The sequence below is a fragment of the Sinocyclocheilus rhinocerous genome, unplaced genomic scaffold (genome assembly GCF_001515625.1).
Source record: "Sinocyclocheilus rhinocerous isolate Xijiao unplaced genomic scaffold, SAMN03320098_v1.1 scaffold2974, whole genome shotgun sequence".
NCBI classification, from domain to species: domain Eukaryota; kingdom Metazoa; phylum Chordata; class Actinopteri; order Cypriniformes; family Cyprinidae; genus Sinocyclocheilus; species Sinocyclocheilus rhinocerous.
Genome location: NW_015647039.1, coordinates 510006 through 520768, shown reverse-complemented (window position 1 = coordinate 520768; position 10763 = coordinate 510006).

Sequence of the window (10763 nt, the reverse complement as noted above, 5' to 3'; positions counted from 1 at the left end):
GAGAGAGGTGGCCAAATGAGATAGGACCATCCTATTCAATTACAAAAGACAAACGAGGGTTAAAAAGAACAACAATGCACAACCATATGCCGAGGACAAAACGCCCTGGTGTCTTCTTTCGAGCCACTGTCTTTTCTCGGTTATTTCATAAGAAATGTGTCTGATATTTTCTTTCAAACATAACGCCATAATATTTGTGGTGCAGTTATGCTGACGGGGAATGACAGGGAGAAAGATTCGATTCGACAGCGCTTGGATGAAGTAGAAAAAGAATCGACTCCGTGACGAAGATTCTATTTGATTCGACGCGGTTGGCAAAAAAAATCGCTTTGACAGCGATTCGCTGAAAACAAAACATTCGCTTACGTTCAAAAATTGCATTCGATAGTACGTGACTGAAGGAAATAAAAGACTCGATTTTGTCCTTAGATTCTGTTTGACAGCGATTGACTACAGAAAAATAAATAAATAATGCTGCATGAACCAATTTGATTTGACAGTCATTGACACGATTCGTTTCGATTCATCGACATAAATCAAGAAAGACCAAGAAAGAACAGCAAACACAGGCACATGTGTTTATTCTTGTTATGATTATGTATTTAGCAGCTTGTAGGCCAGACATTAACACTTCAGTAACGTAAGCTGACTCATTAACGAACCTCAAATAAGTGGTTCATTATTATTCATTTAAAAATGTACATGAAAATGAAGCTTCAGAACATGTGCCTATTTGAATTAAGCTCTGTTTTATAATGTAATTACACGTACTATAGGCCTAATGAACTTGTGTTAATAGTTAGATAAGAGTCTCATCACATTTTGTGGTCAAGTTGATCAACTTTACAGCTCATTTGTTTGCAGAATAGCCCTGATTTTATAGACATTATAAAATCCCAATTGCACAGTGAAATCCATTTGGCTATGCGGACGGACTCATCAAATAGTCTTCAGGTGCTTACAATCCAGACCGAAGACTCTCTGCATTATGCATTCATTACATTGATTAACAATAAATAGATGAATGAATAAATACATGGTAAACAGGACAAAACTCACATGTCCTAAGAAACACTGCCACCTTGTGGCAATACAACGTCTGTATATTAACACAGAATTAACACTGAAATGTATTATTATTACCATGAACTGCACAAGACGAACTATATTCAAAATTATTTTCAAAGTATTTAATTCAACTGAAAACTTTAATCTTTGGTGTAATGCAAATACATTCACCTAGTCAAATAACTATTTACTGTAGTTAAACCTCTGAGACTTTTTGTCTTCAATTTAGAATTGTATATGCAATGTACATTTATCAAACATATATTCGTGTCCAAAACACATTCATATACATGCAAATAAAATCAATTAGATGTAGCTGTAATTTTGAACTGGCTTTAGCCTTGTCACATAGCCCCACTTTCTCCCCACAGGTGCATTGACAGATTATCTGAGGCTGTTATTGGCAGTCTTTCTCCTTCTCTGGAAGTTTTAATTAATTTTCCTGCTGTAAAAAATCATATAAAGTCAGCGGGAGCCTGAAGCTGCCTTTCTCAATATTCTGCGGTCTTGTAACGAGCAGTGCAGGGCCACACGGGGTCGGAGAAATCTTTCATTTCAGCCAGTGAGAGATGAATTGAACACTAGACTTGACCTCCTGTTGATTACAAACCATCCCAGAACTCTGCTGCCATACTTGTGCCGCTTAATTACAAAGAAATGCTACATATTTCTTGCAAACATACACTATACAGTGCATATTTTAGTAAATGTATGTAATCACAATATATGTCTTTGTGGTATAGAAATTGTTGCACACAAATTGTAACTTAAGTATGAAAACCTAATCTGTTCTTTGGCCTGTCGTTCCATGGTTCTTTGAATGAATTACATCAGTGTAATTATCTGTGTGTATTTAACCGGGCTGAAACTGATACACTAGTATTTGAGTTCATGTGGAATGAAGGCAATGGTAAATGTGCTCATGTGACAGTGAAAAATGGGCACAGGTGATCTGGCATCGTATGTCGCCTATTCCCATTGTTGTAGAAATGTTTAGTGAATTGTTAGACATGAGGCACAAGATAGACACACGCTCACTATCAATAAATAAATAAAATTCTGTCATCACTTATTCACTCTCATGTTGTTCATCACATGCCTTGCTTTTTTCTGCACAACACAAACATGTTAATGGGAATGTTCACGCTGCACTTTTGCATTTTTTTTTAAATTACTGTATGACAATGTTGTCTGATTCCCTAATGAATAACTCTAGCCTAATGATCCAGCTCAACAAATAGTGCGATTGGTGTAGTTCGATTCCTAATCGAATGACTATGACTTATCTTATCTTTTTTTTTGCAAATCAAAAGCATGACCAGTGTAGTCCGACTCCCTTAAAACTGACTCTTGCAAACAAGCAGCTTATTCCTCCAAATAATAAATCTCAACCAGTGTAATCCAATTCCTGTAATAACTAACAAACCAAACAACCCAGTCAGTGTAATCAAACTACTTTCCAAATGAATGACTCGTATGAACCGGTTCTTTTTAGTGAATCAAAATCATGTGGTGCAATCTGTGTAGTCCGATTTCTGAATGAATGATTCTTATGAGCTGGTTCTTTTTTTGTGAATCAAAAACATGCAGTGTGATTTGTGTAGTTTAGGCACCGGTTCTTTTTAGTAAATCCAAAACATACGTTGCAATCTATGAAGTCCAAATTCCGAAGCAATGTCTCTTAAGAGCCGATTCTTTTTAGTGAATACAAAACATATGCTGCGATTGATTCAGTTAGATTCCAGAACTCTTTTTTCCAGTGGTGGACAGTAACGGAGTAGTTTTACTTCGTTACTATACTTAAGTACATTTTTCAAGTATCTGTACTTTACTGGAGTAGTTTTATTTTGAGTAACTTTTACTTTTACTTCACTACATTCCAAAGCATAAGATCGTACTTTTTACTTTACTACATTTCATAAAACATATCGTTACTCCTTATAATATATCACGTGCTCCGAGATGCAGAAGCGGTGTCTGATTCATGAACGAACTGATTCTTTTCAATGAACCTTTTAAATCGGTTCGCAAATCGCACCAAACGATTCATTCACGAATTGGAATGATCCGATTGTAGCTTTTCTCGAGTCGACAACTCACTGATTCAAATGAACCGTTTAGTGCGAGTCTCCAGTGAACTGAATTCACAAGTAAGAACCGGGAGAACTTGTGAGTGCGCGCGCGTCTGATGCTGCTAAAAGTAAGTTACTAATGTTGAATTTTAGGATTAATTATTGTAACTGAAAATCATATTTAGGTCAAAACTGTCAGTTGTTTGTGAACTAAATCTGCTGTAAAGGGTGATCTATTTAAGCCCACTGAAATGCTTGAATGCAGACACATCAACATCAGTGTCTCTATGTTTTAGGTAAAAAACAAAAAAACAAACGAAACATTAAAATAACACAGATTAAAATAACTCATGCACGTTCATATACCCCGCTGCGTAACGTTAACAGTTTTATTAAAATGCTACGCATTTAGCCCTATGTGACGTCTGTTTTTATATTGTTTGGATTAACTAGCCGAGTAGACAGATATGAATGTTTATTCATAACCATACTGAAAATAAGTAAATATTGTTAGCTGATGCTAACTGTCTAGCTAACAAGCTTGCTGGTGCTAAGCTGAGGTAACGTTAATTTTTAGATATAAAGTCCAAATATTTTTATTCAACCACCTAGATAGATTACATCTGGGGGAAAATAAAGGATGTGATGTTCAGAACATGGTAACTACAGTAATTATCAAAGTGGGAAGTGATGCCCTCTGGGGGCATTTGGCCAGGGGTGTTTTTACACCACAGACAAGGTTTGAGAAGAAAAAAAATCATTATGAAAATATAATTATATTTTCCTTAAAATGTTCTATCTAACTTCAGGCCTTATTCTCATGTCATATATAACTGTGATGTTCTGCAAAACAACAAGCTTTAAAACACTTTTTTCTTACTGGTGAAAATCAGATGGTCAAATCTGTTTTCTCTCAGGTACTTCGCAGTGTAAGCTTCACAGTGAACATTACTACATCACTCTCGTCAACGTAGTCCATATCAACAACAAAAATATATCTTGACTCCATTTAGTGGTTATTTTCGGAAAATTCCAGGTATTTTGAGCAGAAGGATTATAAAAATAATGTGCTAATATAAAATTAAATTAAGTAGCCTATATAAAATTGCAAAATAAATCTATCTATCAGTACTTTTTTACTTAAGTACATAAAAAAGCGAGAACTTTTGTACTTTCACTCAAGTAAAATTGAAAAAGGCATACTTTTACTGGAGTAATATTTTATTATACGTATCTGTACTTTTACTCAAGTACTTGATTTTTGTACTTCGTCCACCACTGTCAAAAACATATAGTGCGATCTGTGTAGTCTGATTCCTAAACGAATCACTATTATGAACCGGTGTTTTTTACAGTGTGATTTTTGTAGCTTTGGAACCAGTTCTTTTTAGTGAATCAAAAACATGCAATCTGTGAAGTCCAAATTCCGAACAAATGACTCAAAGGAACCGTTATTTATTTATTTATTTTTGTGTCAATCAAAAACATACTTTGCGATCCAGGTAGTCCAACAAATTACTCTGGTTTGTTGACTACTTTTATGGTGCTTTTTATCCTCATTGGTCCATGGTCACTATGGACACCCGTTTCCGCCACATAATAAAAAAATAAAAATGGTAATTGTGACTTTTTATCTCACAGTTCTGATTTACAAACTCAGAACTGCAATATATAAAAAAAATTCAGAAGGATCTGCGATAAAAAAAGAAAAGTCTGAATTGTGAGACGTTATCTCTGAATTATGAACTAAAAAATTGCAATTATTATTTTTTTAATAGCTGCCATATGCTGTCATTGTAAAGCTGCATTAACATTCTGGTAAAATCTCCTTTTGTCTTCACAGAAGAAAGCTATAGAGGTTTGGAATGACATAAGAGTGAGTAAACGACGACAGATGTTTTACTCCACACCCGTTGTGTCGGTCCAACAGTTTTTTATACAGTGAAAGGGAAGAGTGGGGTGGGGGTTTAGTAGATTATGTTTCCTTTTTTACGTCAGTATGGCTGGCATCTTCTTTATGACATGAACTTCAATTGACACGAACATTTGTCTCTGGTAAACAACTATAAATGGGTTTGACGGCTTTTCTGGAGTGAATTATTGTACCAGACTTCGGTCACTTATAGCGCACACCTGTACTTGCTTCTCAACGCGTCAATGCCGAAATCCCAATGCTTTAACGATCATAACCGCTGACTCCCAAAGCGCATTTGTTCTTATTTAGGGTATTTTTGTTTACGTTATTAAGACTCAAACGGCTCTTGAGCGAATCAAATGGAGTCAGATTTGACAGACAGGCCAACCGGTGCTTCGCCATGCGGACAGCCATGAGAAACACCTGAGATTCGCCGCACGCGTCCAAGCTGATGCGGGGAGCGTGTCGAGGTGTGAAAGGCTTCCAGACAGCACACAAGTGCAACATGACAGGCACGCAGTGGTCTAGAGGTTTTCCAGCGACCCAGATATAGTAATGATGACAATAGGGATTGTAATTGAATTCTCTTTCGGTGATAAAGAAAATGACATTGCTTTTACTGCCGACTGACTCTGTCTAACAGAGTTCGATTCATTGTAGCTGGTGTAAAAAGCTTTTTACTGAACTTCAAATTCAGATTTTGGTCCATTTAAAGGTTTCTTGGTCCATTTAAAAATGTTTCCACGACTCTGACGTGGAAACATATCTCCCTCTAGTGGTAGTTAATGTCAATGGAGCTTTTCTGTTTGCACACATTTCAAGTCCATAAACCTTAGTTTGGGTAGCACCATATAATTTTAGTGATAGTTCACCTGAAAATGAGAATTCTGTCATCATTCACTCACCCTCAAATTGCTCCAAACCTGTATGAGTTTCTTTATTTTGAAGAACGTTGGTAACCAAACAGTTGCTGGTAGCCATTGACTTCCTTAATATTTTTTTTTCTCCACACTATGGAAGTCAGTGGCTACCAGCAACTGTTTGATTCTTCAAAATATATTCTTTTATGTTTCACACAAGAAAGAAATTCATACAGGTTTGGGGGAACTTGAGGGTGAGTAATGATGACAGAATTCTCATTTTCAGGTGAACTATCGCTTTAACAACATACAATTGTTCATTGCAAATTGTTCATTGTTCAGCTGACAAAATGTCTTTCCTAACTTTCAGCTGACAAACTATTAGTAGACAAAAACTCCATAAAACTGTTATAAAAGTTGTAAATTGTGAAAATTATGGACCTTTATATTGTTTCTGCCATTGTAAAGAGTCTATTCCCGTCTATTCCTCACAGCCTCATTTTCATCCACATTAACTTAAATATGCTGTCTAATCCAGGGGTGTGAAGTAAGGAATTACAAATACTCACGTTACTGTAATTAAGTAGTTTTTTTAAAATCAGAAATTGTACTTTTTGAGTACTTTTACTCAAGTACATTTTAAGTGATATATCTGTACTTTTACTTTGCTATTTTCCCTCTGTTTGTGGTCGTTACATGCTTGTTTTTATTTTATTTTATCCATCAATGTGATTGGATAGAGAGAGTAATCGGTCTCGTGACTCTCGTCAAATCAAATTGTGCATAGAAAACTTTAACCGCGAACTGCTGATAATCATGACTGCTGGAAGCGCATTCTTCAATCATCAGTTATCAGCATCTTCCTCTAATATGTTAAGGTAAATTTCGGATTTCTGCTTAGTAATTGATCTGTATATATGCTTGCCTACCTACAGGGCCTGAAATTTGGCGTGAAGTTGCGGGTATTGCGTCTAATGTTAATAATTCCCGCAAGTGTCACGATCACAATGCGGTAAATTCCCACTCCCATTTACTTCAGTATACTGCGTGCTGCAGCAGTCACTTGGAGAAGTCGTCAGCTCGTTGACTCCTGATGAGTTTGAGCACATGATGAGTGCTATGAAAAAGTGTGTTGGGGACACTCTAAAACGCTTGGAAATGTGGAAAAACGGCTTACCATGGCTTAAAGGGGTCCTATTATGCTTTTTCACTTTTTCAGCTTTAGTTAGACTGTAATGTTGCTGTTTGAGAATAAAAAAAGATCTGCAAAGTTACAAAGCACAAAGTCCACTTCAAAAGGAGATATTTTATTTAACAGAAATCACTTTGGAAAAAAACTACAACGAACGACTCGTTTGGACTACAACGCATAACTGGCCCAGCTAACCAATCACAGCACATTTTGTATTTCAGAAGGCGGGCCTTCATTTGAGGAACTATTCGAGCCGTTCATGCTAGACTGGGGAGAGAGGTGTTGTAATAAAGTAAAATCTTTGAAAAATAATGTGTTTTTCGAACAACCTAGTTGTTTCCGAGCCTGTTCTAGTACACCCCCAAAACAAAATTAAGACTTTGTAAAAGAGCATAATAGGACCCCTTTAATGTACTGAACTTGGAGGACCAGATTCAGTATGCACCTTATTGATGACCCGTGGTGTTATTTTAAAGGCTGCACCTCTGTCAGCGCGTGATGTAATAAAACTGCAGCTCATTAATAAACAACGTTTTTTGTTTGATCCATTTTATACAATCCACCTTCATTTAGCAAGTGTACTCGCGCAAAAACATTTTTCAAGTTCAACACTTTTTGTTCCATTCAGTTGTGGATGCTGCTGATAGAGCAGCTTATTCGCCCAGACGACCGCCACAGCCCCGCAAAGAGACGTGTGTGTACAATACTTACTAATAAAAACTAATAACTTACAAATAGTATTATCAGCATAACAGTTTGAGTAAATGTAGCTGTGTAAAAGGAAGGGGATGATGCCCCCTTCTAGAACAATGTGTATTTATGTTTAAATTGTAACATAAATGATCATGTTTAGTGATTCTCATTTCTTTATCACAAAATGCTAAAACTGGCACCATTTTGGAGAGAAATGGACTCTTTTTAACCCATCTCCTGGTGTGGGATGAACTCTCGTATGAGTTTCTAATGGTTTTGTATTCTTTGTTCTAAACATTAATATTTTATGTGCAAAAATAGCAGGCCTTAAACCTGATTTTAAATCAATTTTTTCAAACATTATGATTTAAATGGTGATGAGTGTACTGCGAATAACTCTTTCATCTTTTTATCACTTTAATAGTTTTTCAGTGTTGTTTTGATGTATTTTAAAAAGTTGGCCGTCAAAATTAAAAATGCTGGATGATAGATATTCTTCATTCTTTCAGACAAACAACAAAAGGTCATGTGATTTAAAGTATGTGCAATGCTTTCTAAATGTTTAAAGTGCACTCATGAGTACTTTTAAATAAGCTACTCTTTTACTCTTACTCAAGTAGTTTTTTGGACAAGTACTTTTTACTCTACTCACACTACATTTTTTGGAATGTAATGGTACTTTTACTGGAGTATATTTTTTCAGTACTCTTTCCACCACTGGTCTAACCTGACTAAGGTCTATTCCAACATTTTCCGCTATACCAATTCAATAAGGAATTTGTTGAAGTTAGTTTCATACTGTTGTTTTGCAATTTAATTTGTTCTTTCATTGCAAATATGATACATTTTCTGTAAATATTCTTGTTATCCATAATATCTTGGGACGCCCAAGATTGTGAAATATTTTGGATTTTGAGTAATACTAAATAAAACCTGTTCAGAGCCTTATATATTGTATATATTATCTACAATTTTCTAATAATGACATTAGCCAATTATAAATATCTATTGCACAGCAAAATATTTTTAATTAGTATTTTTGTCTAAAATATCCATCCATCCATATCCCATTGGAAATGTTTTTATTGTTTTAAGCAGAAACCACTCAATTTTGGTACCGGTAATATATCTTTATCTCTAAATCTAATTATTAATCTAGCCTAAATGTGTCTTAATGATGATGCTTAGATATTTTCTTATCGAAAATAAGACTAATATTTATTATACTAATTATATACTGGTCATAATGATTTAGAATCATTATGACCATAAATGTCATAATCATTATGAATGTCATAATCATTAAGAATCATTATGACCAAAATGTTTAGAAATGCCATGAGATGTCTTCTGTTTTTAGCACGTTATTGTTATGATCTCACTGGAGCGTGAACGTCAGCTTGTTGATTCCCAAAAGTGGCGATTTGAAAGTGATGCTCACATCTCTCAAGCCAAATCACTTCATCCCCCAAGACAGCGAAGGTCAGACTGCAAATTAAATCCAATCCCCACGTTCACCGTTCTGACCTTATTGAGGCCTGTTACATAACACCAGCTTTTCCATCAGAGAGGAGCTTCATTATCACGCAAGCAGGTGTTGATTATCCTCTGTAAAACGAGTCTTAACAGTCCTTACAGTGAAGAGGCATTCGCCGGCGCAGGACTGTAGCGCTGGCAGATGTTGCCTTCTGCTGAGTAAACATACTCATACTCATCATCAACATTTCTGGACTCTGGCCTCATGTAAAAGAATGTTTCGGGTTGTTAAGCTTTATTGACATCAGACATTGCTGTCAGTTGGCAAAGGATTCAAAATAAACAAAAATCGCTTGCTTCACTTACAATGGAAGTCTATCAAGACATTCCAGAAGGTAAATGAGAAGCTTGTAGTTTGTTAAAGTGCTTGAGATATTTATTCTGTACAAAATGTGTTTTATTTGAACTATAAAGCGCGTAATTTACTGTTTGTAAATATTATAAAAGTTATATTATTATTATATAATAATAATAATATAACAACCAAGACAAATGTACTTGAAGCACAATCGCATAGCCCATCAAAAACATTTCAGAAATGTGATTCTGTGATTCAAGGCCGCAGGTAATGCTGATGCAGACAAACTATTGTTAATTATTGTTTTTACACAATGGTTAAATAAACAATAATACTGAACATCTTACATTTTAGACACAATATTGCCACTTACTTCTTCTAATTTTTCCTCCGCCACTGAAAATACTTCTAAACCAAGCAAAAACTTTTTCACATCTCCAAACAACACGATAGTGTTCAGTTCTTGAAAGTGTTTTTAAACGAATCAGTTGAATGAATGCTTCAATTAAATGATTCAATGACTAACTCATAACACATACTCAGAAATAGACGGCTTTCAAGGCGCATTTTTTTGCATGTGATATTTGTGTACCTTTCTTTTTTCATGCTTCTGTGTATACATTATATAACATTATATATAATTGACTATTTTGCATGTTTACTATAATTCCTGCGTAATTACGCCAATTTTCCCTTTAGTATTTAATATTTGTATGTGCGTATTCGTGAGTGCAATATTACTTTTACATAACATAACATTAATATATTTCAATCATGACAACTCTCGGAAGATTTTAGCATGGTGATGGATATGACAATGTTAATGTATTTGGTCTTGGCGGAACAGATCTGCTACGCTGCTGCTGAATTGCTGCTGCTGTTGGTTATTGCTGTAGTTGTAGATTGTTGCTGCTGCTGCAAGCAAGTACAGGAACTTGCTACTGCCAATGCATACGGCGATACAGTGCCGTGAGTATTTAAGACATGCTGCTGCTGCACAAATAGCATATAAAATAACCCCCTAACAAAGCTGGAAGAAGAAAACAAAACAATTAAATATGTATGCTGCTGCTATACAATAATATGCTTAAAATCATCCCTATAAGGCAGAAGGAATATAAAAGATAAA